This window comes from Trachypithecus francoisi, unplaced genomic scaffold, assembly GCF_009764315.1.
Source record: "Trachypithecus francoisi isolate TF-2019V2 unplaced genomic scaffold, Tfra_2.0 Lachesis_group4, whole genome shotgun sequence".
Classification (NCBI taxonomy): domain Eukaryota; kingdom Metazoa; phylum Chordata; class Mammalia; order Primates; family Cercopithecidae; genus Trachypithecus; species Trachypithecus francoisi.
This window is the reverse complement of record NW_022681469.1, coordinates 98,430,194-98,443,763: the sequence shown is the minus strand read 5'-3', so window position 1 is coordinate 98,443,763 and position 13,570 is coordinate 98,430,194.

Here is a 13,570-nt window from a genome sequence, read left to right as displayed (position 1 = left end):
TTCTCGAGGAGTGTCTTTATGGCATTCTCTGTATTTCCTGAATTTGAATGTTGGCCTGCCTTACTAGGTTGGGGAAATTCTCCTGGATGATATCCTACAGAGTCTTTTCCAACTTGGTTCCATTTTCCCCCTCACTTTCAGGCACACCAATCAGACGTAGATTTGGTCTTTTCACATAATCCCATATTTCTTGGAGGCTTTGTTCATTTCTTTTTCCTCTTTTTTCTGTAGACTTCTCTTCTCGCTTCATTTCATTCATTTGATCTTCAATCATTGATACTTTCTTCCAGTTGATTGAGTCAGTTACTGAAGCTTGTGCATTTGTCACATAATTCTCGTGTCATGGTTTTTATCTCTATCAGTTCGTTTATGGCCTTCTCTGCATTGATTATTCTAGTTATCCATTCGTCCATTCTTTTTTCAAGATTTTTAGTTTCTTTGCGCTGGGTACGTAGTTCCTCCTTTAGCTCTGAGAAGTTTGATCGACCGAAGCCTTCTTCTCTCAACTCGTTAAAGTCATTCTCCATCCAGTTTTGATTCGTTGCTGGCAATGAGCTGCGTTCCTTTGGAGAGGGTGATGCGCTCTGATTTTTTGAATTTCCAGCTTTTCTGCACTGCTTTTTCCCCATCTTTGTGGTTTTATCTGCCTTTTGTCTTTGATGATGGTGACATACTGATGGGGTTTTGGTGTGGGTGCCCTTTCTGGTGGTTAGTTTTCCTTCTAGCAGTCAGGACCCTCAGTTGCAGGTCTGTTGGAGTTTGCTTGAGGTCCACTCCAGATCCTGTTTGCCTGGGTATCAGCAGCGGAGGCTGCAGAAGATAAAATATTGCTGCACAGCAAGTGTTGCTCTCTGATTCTTGCTCTAGAAACTTCGTTTCGGAGCTGTGCCCAGCCGTGTGAGGTGTGAGGTGTTAGTCTGCACCTAGTGGAGTATATCTCCCAGTTAGGTTACTCAAGGGTCAGGGACCCACTTGAGCATGCAGTCTGTCCATTCTCAGATCTCAACCTCCATGCTGGGAGACCCACTGCTCTGTTCAAAGCTGTCAGACAGGGTCATTTACATCTGCCGAGGTTTCTGCTGTTTTTTGTTTAGCTATGCCCTGTCCCCAGAGGTGGAGTCTACAGAGGCAGGTAGGCCTCCTTGAGCTGCAGTGGGCTCCACCCAATTCGAGCTTCCTGGCAGCTTTGTTTACCTACTTAAGCATCAGCAATGGTGGGAGCCCCTCCCCCAGCCTCGCTGCTGCCTTGCAGTTAGATCTCAGACTGCAGTGCTAGCAATGAGGGAGGCTTTGTGGGCGTGGGACCCTCCGGGCCAGGTGTGGGATATAATCTCCTGGTGTGCCATTTGCTAAGACCCTCGGTAAAGCGCAGTATTAGGGTGGGAGTTACCCAATTTTCCAGGTGTTGTGTGTCTCAGTTTCCCTTGGCTAGGAAAAGGGATTCTCTTCCCCCTTGCGCTTCCCAGGTGAGGCGATGCCTCACCCTGCTTCAGCTCTTGCTGGTCAGGCTGCACCAGCTGACCAGCACCGATTGTCTGGCACTGCTCAGTGAGATGAACCCAGTACCTCAGTTGAAAATGCAGAAATCACCCGTCTTCTGTGTCACTCGCACTGGGAGCTGGAGGTTGGAGCTGTTCCTATTCGGCCATCTTGCTCAGGATCACCAGCTTTCCACACTCTTAAGCCAGTCACCTAGAGAGAAAGTCCTGGGCCCAAAATCCTCCGTGGAGCACATCATCCCCAGGTTGGCATCAGGGTCATAATGCCTATGAGGTCAGGGACCTCAACAATGAATCCTTCTTGTCTTCCTCAAATCCAGTCCAAACACAAGTTTAACTTTTCAGTGTTTGAAAGCCCACATACTTAACTAAAGCAGAAAATAGCCAAGCAAAAGGCCCACTAAGAGGTTTGGGTTTTTTGTTTTTGTTTTTTGGCAAAAAGGTTTCTTTATCAGAAATTATTTAGAAGAAAATACAGAATAATTAAGTCACACTGGGTTGCAAGTCACAAAGCAAAATATATTTCATTTCCAATAGGTTTTTTAATGTCATAAGTAGTCTTCATGTATTTATGTATTTATTTATTTATTTAACTTTAAGTTCCAGGATACTTGTGCAGAACGTGCAGGTTTGTTACATAGGTATACATGTGCCATGGTGGTTTGCTGCATTTATTGACTCATCCTCTAGGTTTCCTCCCCTCACCCCCCAACCCCCCAGCAGGCCCTGGTGTGTGATGTTCCTTTCCTTGTGATCATGTGTTCTCATTGCTGAACCCCCACTTATGAGTGAGAAAATACAGTGTTTGGTTTTCTGTTCCTGTGTTAGTTTGCTGAGGATGATGGCTTCCAGCTTCATCCACGTCCCTGCAAAGGACATGATCTCATTCCTTTTTATGGCTGTGTAGTGTTCCATGGCATATATGTACCACATTTTCTTTATCCAGTCTATCATTGATGGGCATTTGGGTTGGTTCCATGACTTTGCTATTGTAAATAGTGCTGCAATAAACACACGTGTCCATGTGCCTTTATAGCAGAAAGATTTATATTCCTTTGGGTATATACCCAGTAATGGGATTGCTGGGCTAAATGGTATTTCTGGTTCTAGATCCTTGAGGAATTGCCACACTCTCTTCTACAATGCTTGAACTAATTTACATTCCTACCAACAGGAACTAATTTACATTCCTACCAAAGCATTCCTATTTCTCCAAAGCCTCACCAGCATCTATTGTTTCTTGACTTTTTAATAATTGCCATTCTGACTGACATGAAATGGTATCTCACTGTGGTTTTGATTTGCATTTCTCTAATGATCAGTGATGTTGAACTTTTCTTCATATTTTTTTGGCTGCATAAATGTCTTCTTCTGAGAAGTGTCTGTTCATATCCTTTGCCCACTTTTTGATTTTTTTTTCTTGTAAATTTGTTTAACTTCCTTGTATATTCTGGATATTAGACCTTTTTCAGATGAGTAGATTGCAAAAATTTCCTCCCTAACTCATTTTATGAAGCCAGCATCATCCTGATACCAAAACTGGGAAGAGACACACACAGAAAAAGAAAACTTCAGGCCAATATCACTGAAGAACATCGATGTGAACATCCTCAAAAAATACTGGCAAACTGAATCCAGCAGCACATCAAAAAACTTATCCACCACAATCAAGTTGGCTTCATCCCTAGGATGCAAGGCTAGTTCAACATATGCAAATCAATAAACGTAATCCATTACATAAAGAGTTTTAAAATGTGTTTCCTTGGCTTCCTATAAAATTCTTTTTCAGGTACATCTTATCACTGACATTTTGGCTTTTAAAATTAGCTATATAGGTCCAATATATGTCCCACTAATATTTGAGCTGAATTGGACTCAGTGCTGGCTAATGGAGAAGCACTGAGTCTGTGAAATCTTTCATCCTCAGTTTCTCAGACAGTTCCTCAAAACTTTAGGGCTGTTCTCCAACACTTCCTTAATGCATACAGATTTTTTTTCTTTTATAAGTAGAGAAATTCAATTTTCTTTTGCTAAATGCTAAACACCAAGGGTGCAGTCCCTACGACTTTGTGGTTCAACTTTGAAGTCTGTGTAGTGACACCTTGCAAGATTAATAATCTTCTGAAATAATTAGCAAATTAGTTATTTCCTTTTGTCTTTCTCTTGAGGTTAAAAAAGGTTCAGACAGATGAAGTTTCTTATCTGTGTAGGAAGGTATGTGCTTGCCAGTAGCACCCTCTTATTGTACTGGTGGTTCTTGGGTTTTAGTATGCTTTCTCTTCAGCTGGGGAACAGACTGAAACACACTTCTATAGATCCAGGAGGTTTAGAGAAGGGTTCAGGTATCTATTTTGTTTAAATCAAATCCCCAGAAGATTATAATGCACTCTGTTTAAGAACTAGGGCATCGTCTTTTCAAATTACCCATGTCTTTTCCTCCTCGGTGAGGTAAGGAAGGGCAGGAGGACCTGGTCTGGCACACCAGGTGGCCTCTCCAGGGCTGGGGGGTGGGTGATGATCATCCATGCCCACAGGAGCGCTATACTAGAGGAGGGGGCAGAACAGCAAGTTGAGTCTACAGCTCAGGTTCATCAAACTGAAAAGAAACTGCCTAACATGTTGTCAACACCAAAGAGCACATGACTGGAAAGCCAGGAACCCAGCAGAAAGCTGAGAAGCAAGTGCAGAGGAAGGGCCAGGGCCATTGGGAAGATCAGCATTGTCTTTACTTGCAGATGGAGGTTGGAGCATGGGTGGGAAAGTTGCATCTTAAGCACCGGCATTGTCTAACAATTGGAACAGATGCAATGAATCTGCAGTTTTGCCAGTAATATTCCAGGAATGTTTGACTGAGAGACAGGTCTTTGACCAGGAGAGGGGCTATGTAAACATAATCACTAGATGTACCCTTAGGCTGGCCAGTTCCTGAAGAGACAAGTGCTGTGTGGCGGCAAGACCTCAGAGCCGGAAAACAGAAGACCGAGGTTGGAATCCTGACTCTGCCATCACCACTGTGTGACTTGGACAGATGAAAGTCATCTGGAAAAAGCAGTCTTGTTGAGATACCATTTCCTCCAGTGGAGATGGGAGTAGTGCCTACCTCATAGGTTTGTTGTGAGAATGAGGAGAATGACTAACACAATGTTGGCATTTGGTCAGTGTCGTTCAGCTTGAGAATAGAGTTTTTGTGTTTTTGTCTTTTTTACCTTTGTGATCCATACAGCAGAGTGCTTTACACATGATGAGTACTCAAAACATATCTGCCGAATGAACAGATTCCTAAAAATAATAAAAACAATGTAGTCCAAGTGATGTGATCCACTGATGGATAAACAGAAGGCTTACCCAGTCTGAAACTTAGCCATGCTCAGCCATGGTGAGATTTTCAAAGCAAATGGAAAAGTAATGGTGATGAGGGCATAAAGACTATTTAATGAACAAATGAATGAATAAATACATGAATAATTGGAACTAAACTAGCGCATAGCTATTTGAGCACAAGATGCTAACTATCCACATGAAAAATGGTGTCAAGTATTTGATATGTGATATTAAAAATTCAAGTATTTTAGTTATATTCAAATGCATATCTGGATATCTGGGTTAAGTAAGCCATATAACTGATAATTGACTGTATTTTTCACTTTTAATTGATTCTCTTAGAGGGTCATGCAGACTGAGACACTCTTGAAAGCACAATGGAGGGGAAATGCAAGAGGTGGCCTTGGACTCATGAGCCCAGGTTGCCAACAGAACTTCAAAGTCACAGTAGCCACTGCAGATTCACATAGAAGGAATTATTTTTCGATTCCATCATAATAAAATATGGTTTGAAGTTTTCCAAGACCTTTATCTCATAGTTTTTAATTAATGAGAATTGCATTATCTCTTAGGTTAAGTATATAATCTTCTCCGAGCTATAAAGTCCAGCTGGCAGCCAATTATGTTTGAATTTTTTCAATGAAATTTCCTAATAACATAACTGATCAATGAATATTTGTATTGTATATGCTCTGCACTAACACGTGGTGACATAAATGCCTAGTCAGAGGTGCGTGTATGTTTGTGTACATTAAACTGACAGATTTATAACCCATCAGTTTTCAATATTTTCTGAACCTTTGAAGCAAAATCCCTTGTTCAGCTTAGGTTTCTACTATTCAAATTTATATCCAGATTTTAGTCGCCAAACGTAAGTTAGTTACCTACCACTAAGCATTTTACAGGCAGATTTTATGGAGTTGCACTGAACTGAGCATTGCAAATCTATGGTTTGCCAATTTCCTGCTTCTTAAAAATATAGTAACTGCAGAATTGTAAAATAAAAGAGGCAAGAATTTCTTGCTCACCTCAATCCATGGATTGAATGCAGCAATTCAATAAGAGCAAGAGTTCTACAAGCTTCTCGACTCAGTCTTAACATTTCTCTCCACACTATGCTACTTTTGTGCAATGTTTTTCTCTAACCCCGGGAAGGGAGGATTAAATAAATAATGAATAAGCATGTCTCATTGAAGCGATTTTGACATTTCACCTAAGTTTACACGTTAATTAAGATAAGATTGTTCTAGTCCCGCAAAAAGATTTTCTGTTTTCCTTTGAGCAACTAGACTGAAATATAGTGTAAAAGTGTATGAACACTCTGTTAAATGCACAGATTTAACCCTGCTGTTTTGCTCCTAATCATTATTAATTGCCTCCAGTGGTGGACATTAATTTCCCTATTGCAGCAACATGCATCTTGAGCTTGGGCATATCCTAATACATCAAATGGGACAGGTGATATAATTCAGCTGGTCACAGCTGGAAAGGAGACAGCCACCCACATGCAGGCAGTCTGTCAACCTTAGTTACACTGCAGACACCACCACAGCCTCTGAAACAACATTGTACATTTATCTCTGGGGATAACTTTACAAGAAGTATGGCTGCTTGGTTCATCCTATTTAATCTGTTATTGTCTTAGTAGCTACAAGAATGAAATAGTTGAAACTCAAAATTCTGAGTTTGTTTGAAGCCATTGAAGAGGGAAAAAGCGGAGACATGTGGTTGGGCTCATGGTGTAGATAAACTGATAAGTACTGGGTTCAGAGTGGATTATATTTTAAGATAGATGTCACTGAAAGATTTAGAGTGAGCTGCTGATAATGTTAGCTGGGATGTGACTTCAGGGTCCTGCCTTGTTCTGTGGGTGTTTAGGTAGATCCTTGAGAAGTTGCCCAGAGTACCTCATGTTTACATATGGCTCTGGCTCTTGGGAACAAAGTAATTAGCTTTATTTTCCTTGGAAATTAGTACAACGCTGCTTAGTAGTGATACAGAAAACAGAGGTAGGATGGTGTTAGCATCGTCAATTGAATGGTTGAGAAAAGTGAGACGTTGATGGGGTTGTGTCAGGTTAGGAGTCAACCCCAAAGCTATAACTTGGCCTCTGGGCCTGGCTCTCCCTTGCAGAGGTACTTCCACTTCCTCTACAGGACTGATGCTAGGTTAGGAAAATTCATATCAAAACCACAGTGAGATATCACCTCACACCCACTAGAATGACTATGACCCAAAAACCAGAAAATTACTAGTGTCGGCAAAGATGTGGGGAAATTGGAGCCCTTGAGCACTGTTGGTGGGAATGTAAAATGGTATAGCTACTGTGGAAAACAGTAGGGTGGTTTCTCAAAAATTAAAAATTAAAATTACTATAAATTCGTTTACCAAATGATTCTATAGATTCTATGATTCTATTACCATATGATTCGGCAATTTCATTTCTGAGTATGCATCCAAAAGAATTGAAAGCAGGGTCTCAAAGAGATATGTGTACACACATGTTCATACCAGCACTCTTCACCGTAGCCAAAATGTGGAAACCCAACCCAAATCCATCAATGGATGAATGAATAAACAAAATGTGGTATCTCCATTTAATACGGTTTGGCTGTGTCCCCACTCAAATCTCATCTTAAATTGTAACTCCCATAATTCTCATGTGTCATGGAAGGGATCTGATGGGAGGTAATCGAATCATGGGAGCAGGTCTTTCCTGTGCTGGTCTCATGATAGTAAATAAGTCTCACAAGATCTGATGGTTTTATAAAGGGGAGATCCCCTGCACACGCTCTATTGCCTGCTGCCATGTAAGACGTGACTTTGCTTCTCATTTGCCTTCTGTCACGATTGTGAGGCCTCTGGAACTGTGAGTCCATTTAACCTCTTTCCTTTATAAAATACCCAGTCTTGGGTGTGTCTTTATTAGCAGCATGAGAATGGACTAATATGCCATTCAATGGAATATATTCAGCCTTAAAAAGGAAAGAAATTCTGAGACATGCTTCAACATGAATGAACCTTGAGGACATTATGCTAAGTGAAATAAGCTAGACACTAGAGACAAATACCATATGATTCCACTTATATGAGGTATCTAGAGTAATCGAACTTATTGAAAACAGAAAGCAGAGCGGTGGTTGCCAGGAGCTAGGGGAATGGGAATAGGGAGTTGTTTGATGGGTACTATTCAGAGTTTTAGTTTTACAAAATGATATGTTTTGGAGACTGGTTGCACAAGAATGTTAATATACAACACTACTGAACTGTATACTCAAAAATGGTTAAGATAGTATATTTTACGTTAAGTTTATTTTATCACAATTAAAACATTCAAACAAACATCGAAAACCCTCATTCTAGGGAGTAGCTATGCTCATCTCCCCTGAGTGTGTCTGTGGCCTCCCTTGGCTGCTGGTCACCCTGACAAACAGAGTAACGTCACCACCTCCCCTACTTTGCCCAGTGAGTAAGATTATCATCCTCTCTGTCAATCTAAAAACAAAGGAAGCACTCTGTGCCTGATAATGCTGGTCTGTGCTTTTCCCAGGACTCAGAGACCCAGTATCCTCAGGTCAGGTCACTGTCCACCCAAGTGACCCCACTCCCAGCTCATGGTATCTCACCTGTGGCTTCTACAGGGCCTTCTCCCCACACTGTGGGCCTACTTCAGCTCTACACACAGAGGAGCACAGCTGAAAGGGTAGTGCAGTCCACAGACCCTCAACACAAGGGCCACCTCCTACAGAGGATCTTCCAGATGCCAGCAGAAGCCTGGCTAAGAAGCACGTATCAGAATATATACCCATCAGTATAGAAAAATATTTCGAATATAAATGGTAAAAGCATTTTATAAAACCACATATGTAATATATAATTTTAATTTTAAAAAATATAGAATGATAAATAGCAAAGTCTAATAGATTATCTCACACAGTGTTCAGTGAATGGTAGAATTATGGGTGATATTTTCTTAATTTTTTCTTCATGTACTTATATTTGTACTTTTTTTGCTCTAATTATATATATTAAAATTATGTTTAGAAGTTGGCTTGTCATAGTAACAATATTTTTAAAAATAGCCTAAAGTAGCTGGGTGTGGTGGCTCACGCTTGTAATCCCAGCATTTTGGGAGGCTGAGTCAGGCGGATCACTTGAGGCCAGGAGTTCAAGACTGGCCAACATGCTGAAATTTTGTCTCTACTAAAAATACAAAAAAATTAGCTGGGCCTGGTGGTGCATGCCTTAATCCCAGCTACTAGGTAGGCTAAGGCAGGAGAATCGCTTGAATCTGGGAGGCAGAAGTTGCAGTGAGCCGAGATCATGCCATTGCACTCCAGCCTGAGTGACAGAACAAGACTCTGTCTCAAAAATAAAAAATAAAAAATAACAGCCTAAAGCCCATAAGTGTCTCACCAGAGAACGCAGAAAGAGGCTGTTAGAAAAACCCGGGGTGCCAGGTCAGTTGCTCTTGCAGAGAGGCACTCAAGTGCTCCTCTCCTGCTTCACCTTCATGGACACAGACAACAAACCAGGCAGGGATTGCTGGACCTTCTACACCAAAACATTCTTGGGATTTTCTTTACCACCTCCTCCACCACCTCCACTGTCCAAATTCTGCCCATCCACTAGAAGATAGCTCAAATAAAGCCTACCCCTAGTGAGGTGCAATCCCACGTGGCGTTTTCTTTCACGTCCCTTTTTGCAGTTATTACATCCTGCCTCGTACTATAGTTACATGTAGACTTGCCTTCTCTTTCTTATTAGATTATAAACTCATTGAGGGCAGACTCCACATATGATGCATTTATGTGTCCCCAGCACGGTGTCTTTGCCCCAACAGCGAGGTCTTGTTGGATAGCTGCTGAATGAATGACTCAGTGAGTGAGTGAATGAATAAATGGCATGGTTGCTGCACTCTCCATGAGCAAAGCAACAAAGTAAGTCAGGCAGGGCAGATTTTTTTCATCATTTCTGGGTTGGTTTGTATTTTATCCAAAACATCAATCCTCATGATCAGAACTTCTTTTTCATCATCCCAGTTTTTATTCCTTGAGCTTAGTAAGAATTATAATAAGAACAAGTATAATGTTTGTAACTGTCATCTATCCCAGTTCATATTTTAAATAATATGGATCTATTTTCATCTCGGGAAAGGCAGATCTATATTGCTTACATTTACTTCAACATGGAGCTCAGATATTTTATACCAAGAGTGAAGCAAACTGCCACACAGTATCAGATTTTAATAAGACAAATCCCACACTTGCGGTGACCCTGCTTCCTTCCTTTCTTTTATCTTCCCTGCTTTTCCAGGGGAGAGTCTTGCAGGATCCAGGCCCTAGCGTTGTTCTCTTCCAAGTCCTCCACTGCAGCTGTGTATCTCTCTCTCATTCTGCTTTTTCTCGGAAGAATCTTAGCTTCCCTGCAAAGCTGGCATCGCATGCCTTTGAGCTTGAATTCAAAGGGCTGGCTTAGCTTCAGCACTAGGCCCTCTCTGCAAGGTTTGCTGTCCCTTGCCTGCCTGCCAGGTCTGTTCGGCCTGTTTTCCACTGCAGAGGAGGTGAGATTCACAGCCAGGCGGGCAATGAAGGGCTTCAGATGGCAGATAGACCACATCCTGCCAGCGCTGCCTCAAACCTGGAGCTCCTTTGGGGTTGCTGTCAGGGACTCACACGTGACATTTTTGTTATCTAGGCAGAAAGTGTGTTTAGGTTAAACTGCCAGTGCCATCGTGTCACTGAGTACTCTGCCGAGCCCCAGACAGGCATTCCCTATCAGTGATAGCTGCGGCAGGCTAGGATCAGCTGCCTCGCCCCCCTGAGCAGCCTGCTTTCTGCTAGCCGCAGTGTTTACAGAGCATCTCAGGCAGCCGCCAAGGCTGGGATCAACATTCTCCCTGAGCTTGCAAGGAACAAAGACTGCTACTAAAGATGCACTTGAAGGGAAAAGCATGACAAAATGTCCTGTGACTTCAGAGACGCCTTTTGCAGCATCGTATAGTCATGTTGTTAATTAAAAGAGCTAAACTTGGAAACTAGACTTTGATGCAATATGTTGTTTCCATTCTTGGAAATACATTCACAAGGAGCTAATAAATAATCCATGAATGCTAATCTTTTTAAGTCATTTCGAAGGCATGAAGTCAGCCTAGATAATTGTAAATGCAACAGCTCAACCTCAACTCCATTAAAATGTAAAGGTACGAACTGATTAGAGACACTCAACTGCTTTTGATAGAAGCCTTAAATTCAAATGCCACATCATTTGTTTTTAGCAAATGGAGTAATTACAATAATATTTTCTTCATTTTTAAGGTCAGATCTCTTAAATCCTACATGCTTGTGCCTAATTTAACTACAGCCAGAATCATTTTCCTTGCGTTCATTAATTAAATGTGTATGTTGCTTAAAGGTAACATCCACTCTTATTTTCTCTGAAGGAGAAATAAATAAATATTCTAAGTTGTCTAGCTACAAGGTTAGAGGGGAGAGTTGTAACATTATTTCATTTCAGATACTATTATTAAACTGAAATGAACCTTATTTCCCGCTCTAGTAACTGTTCTTGCTGAGAAAAGGTAGTTTTGTTTAAAGCAAAGGTGTTTTCCTACTGCTGGAGCTTGTCAAACATATTGTGATTTAAATTTTTAAAACTTAAGAAATAATTCACTTGATGATAAAGTCAATGCCTTTTAGTATTCTTGTAGCATCACTACCCAAAGTAAATTTTGTGAATATTTACCTTTTGTGGGAATTGTGGTATATTGACCAATATATATTTTTCTAGGATTTTGGTAAATATCTAAGAAGTTTCTTATAGGAGAAAACTATACAAGGTTTTATTGTTTCAAGTACACCTGGATTCTAACTAAGACCCAAAAAAGGAACTGATCGCTTCTTACTATAAATTAAAAGGTTTCCTTTGCCCCCTACCCCCTGGCTGTCAGGTAATTAAGCTCCAGATATTGGTCACCACGCAGAAGTAAGGTGAAGATGCTGGAAGCTGTTGATCCATTTGTTTAGGACAGGCAAGTCTGATTATAGCTGGACCCAGAACCCTCCAGACAGGCAGACTCTTCTGCCCTGTCAAAATGTTTAACTTTCCTGCAAACATGCAGCTGTCAGTCTACTTGCAGGATTCTACCAAAACCAAAGGATTAAGTGTGATTCGACAAAGCAATGAACACTGGCCAGATATGAGCCATTGGCTCAACTTGCCCAATCCCTGGGCAGGGTTCTAACTAGAGGTACCAATCGAAGGAGCACCTTCTGAAATACCTAACTGTAGAGATTCTGATTCCCAGGTCTGACGTGACCCCAATGTCTGTCGTCTGGTGTTCTGGTATGCCATCCTAGTGCAGAAGCACTCATGTTTATTTTTCATCTGTTTGTGTATTAGAAAGAAAACATAGGGGTGAGGGTAGGCCAGAGGATCAACTTGGAAACGTTTAACACAGACCAACAGAAGCTGGGGGAAGCAGCACTCTTCTGACACCCAGAACGGGACTGCAGTGTCATGTGGGTCTCTGTTTCAGTCCTGCTCATCTTGGCTGGGTAACCTTGGATCCACAATTTATCTTCCCCAAGACTCAGCTTTTCTGTCTGTAAAACAGGATAGTAATACCACCTTCCTTCATCAAACTATTATGAGAATTACAGGAGCTAATGTGCATAAAACAAAGGCAATTAACATAATATTTAGCACATAGTAAGTGTGGTGACTATTTGTAGGTTTGTAGAATGTCCACAAATGATCTACAGGCCAAAAAGGCTTTAAAGATGTTCTCATCCAACTCCCTCTAGCGTCTCAGTTACATCCCATGGGAAACTTGAATTGGTTGGCTCAGAGAAGGGATTCTGGGAGACATGTTTAGAGCACAGGGAGAAGTTAGTTTGAAGGGAGGGTTTGAAGATAACCTTGATGAAGGATTTTGAATGTCATTGTGATCAACAAGGGCGGCAATTAAGACAAAGCTTCCTTAGTGGATGTTACATGCTCCAAGTGTCAGTTTAGGACCCAAACAGATGGCCAGGCATAGACCCTGTGGACAGGAGGGGAGACAGGCAGAGGTGGGAGTAGTTCTGTGGTTTGGTAGGAGGGGTGTGAAATATGTCATCTTGGCCTGGTGAGGACGAAGAGAATAGAAGAGCTGGGAGGGAAGAGAACAGCTGAAATCTAAAGAATGCATGGATGGGGTGGAAGATGAGACAAAGGTGGGGCTGGGGGTCACTTCTCTGTTTTGAGTCTGAGCAGAACTCTTTCTATGTTTGTGTGGGACCTGGTGGTGAAAATTTCTGCGAGAAGCTTAGCTTAATAATGGTTTGATTGCACCCGTCTGTGTTACCTGGGGCGGGATCTTTATCACCTGCATGTAGACTTACATCACTGTGAATTCCGTACACGTAGGAGGGTAATAAAAAGCAACCTAGGCTTATTTAATCTTCACTGTGTGTGTGCCAGGCATTGAAGTAAGTTTTAGCTTTCATAACAACCCTAAGAGGGAGATACTATTGTTCTCCCCCTTTCACAGGTGAGGGAACTAAGGCACTGAGAGGTCAAGTGGTTTTTGAAAGCTTTCCACTGACTCAAGGGGGAAGTAGTATTTGAACCCAGGCAGCCGTGTGGCTGCAGAGTCCTGGCCCTTGATTCCTGGGAAGGAATGAATACAGTGTACCCAGTCCGTAAGACTAAACAGGGATCTCACTGGGATTCCAACCAAGTTAGACTCCAAGGCCCAGGCTATTTCC